A 2,410-nucleotide genomic window follows, 5' to 3' on the forward strand; every position below is an offset into this window, starting at 1 on the left:
TTTGGTAAAAGGACTTCTTGGGCAAAAAAAAAAAAAAAAAAAAGTTGCACTAGAATACAGTGTCATGCTGAAATGCCAAGTTTGTTAGGTGACTGCAGAGATGATGCAACAATGCATTCTTAATTTAGGAAAACCCCTCCATATGTTCGTTATGTTTCTATTCACACAATATACTGAAAAATAACTAAAAACAATTCTTACCTTCTAGATGTTTTGTTAAAATTAAGCAAGATGGCTGATTCCAGGCCCTTTTTCAGTGGTCTGTACCAATGGAAAGTTTTGGGACTGAAATTTGAGGAGGATTGTGTTTATCTAATGAGCTTTATTACCTTATAATGGACAAGCCACCTCAGACCCCTCACAGCCCCTCCTAACATTTAAAAAGAAATAGAGGTAAGAATACATTTTAACCCTTAACTGCAAGAAGCCTATGCTAGGTCAATGGGAACATGTAAAATATAAATAGGTGTTATCCTAATTTGGCTGCAAAAGTGGAAATATACTAGCTGTGAATGTGCGTTTTGGGATTCCTGCAGCAGGAATCCAAAATATGTGGCAATCCATCAGAGCTCTGCATGTAATTGTATGTGATATGATTACATGTGGTCAGGCATCTGGTTAGGAATCGATCACTGTCCCTGGACACAACCATCGTGCGTTCAAGCATAGTGATGTATTCCTAACCACGTCATCATATTACATTACTTGTGGAGTTTCGGCAGACTGCTGCTTTCACCTGGTCATTAACTTGAATGGGTGACAGTGGGCACTTCTAAGGGGCATACTTTGGAATCCCAAAATGCACATTCACAAATAGTGTAAATTAAGCCATAGGGTCATTTCCCCACTGCTACCAATATGATTCAGCAGCTCAGAGGAATTAACTAAGTTGTTAGAACATGTTGATTTAACCCAGATCTCAACCTTTTTTTTCCAGTCATGACACCCTCATACAAAAAAGTGTGCAACATCTCAAGGCACCCCAGTCTACCAAAAAAACCAGTGAATGTAAAAATTGACGCATGGTCCCTCCAAAATCCATACTAGACCCCTATCTTCCTTTCACATCTGAGTCACCCCCTCTCACAGTAGGAGCTCTTCACATAAGAGTCCCCCTTTACCTCAGGAGCCCTCACATAAGACCCCCTCACAAAGTCCTCAATCCCTCCTTCACATGAGAGCTCTATCATCACACCAGAAGCCACAGCTGTGGCAGCATGGCAGAGAGTGAAAGGTAAAGCAGGGCTGCATGGAGACGACCTTTCAACCATTTGTGAATGGATGCCACTCTCCCTGGATTAGCATCAATCATTGCCATAATGCTGGCAGCCGGCCTGTCTGCACCATGGAATTTACGGGGTGTAAATTTTGAGGCTCCCCTGGGGAAACCAGAAGGTGCCACAGCAACTGCCTATGTGGCTCTTAAGCCAGTGTTAAAATCTGTACTCTGTTTAAAATTAGCTTTTCTGTGTCTGCACTGTTGAGAATTGAGAACAAGGAAGAGACATCTACTACACATGCAGTTGCTGCTTAATTCAATGGTAGGGAAGAACTTCAAGTTTGGGTCGACCACGTGCTCAACCAAACTTGAGCTGTTCACAGTTCACTGAATGGGCACACTAAACGAGCAGTTTTGGCTAGTTCGAACACCCAAACCTCTGGCTGCTGAAGCCAGAAATTATTAATTTAGGTGGCAGTATTATTACTGCTACTAAATTAAGCTTCCGGTCACCCATCAGCTTGTTTCAAATGGTAAACAAGCTGGCAGGGATCCTGGATGACATAACTGACCAAAAATTATTACAAGGGGTACCTCTCCCCATATACATCAGGCTAGGGATATGGGGGTGAGTTTCTTGCCCCATCAGTATGGGGACACGGTGCTTTGCCAGGAGACCCCCTACATGAATAAGTATTAGTACATGGTACCCCTTGTCACTTATAAAAAAAAATGCAAATAAAAATAACACGCACCATATACCTTAAAAAAAAAACATCATTAAAAAGTCCCATGATATAAATCCAATGTCAATCACATCATCCAGTGATGTAGATCCATTGCCAATTAACAATGAATGACAACCACTGATACAAACAAACACAGTACAAGACAATACCCTCTCGCCAGACTTCATAATGAAAGTTTCCCCAACGCTGCTAAAATGTAAAGAGCACGGCTGGCGTCATAAGCAGGCCGGGGATTCGAAAAATCATTTAGTGGCAGTAATTTTTTTTTTTTAAGTCCCTTTTGCTGGGGTTCATATGCCACATACCTGTAGGATGTACTCCATCACTTGCAGGTTTGAGGCATCCCCCAAGCATGTTAAAAAGGTATTGTGTAGTTTTAATGCTGCCTTTTAGGCCTTATTTAAAAAAAAAAAAAAAAAACTTTCCTGGCCTTGGTTTGAAA

Source organism: Nanorana parkeri, unplaced genomic scaffold, assembly GCF_000935625.1.
Source record: "Nanorana parkeri isolate BGI_ZX_2015 unplaced genomic scaffold, ASM93562v1 scaffold836, whole genome shotgun sequence".
In the NCBI taxonomy this organism is placed as follows: domain Eukaryota; kingdom Metazoa; phylum Chordata; class Amphibia; order Anura; family Dicroglossidae; genus Nanorana; species Nanorana parkeri.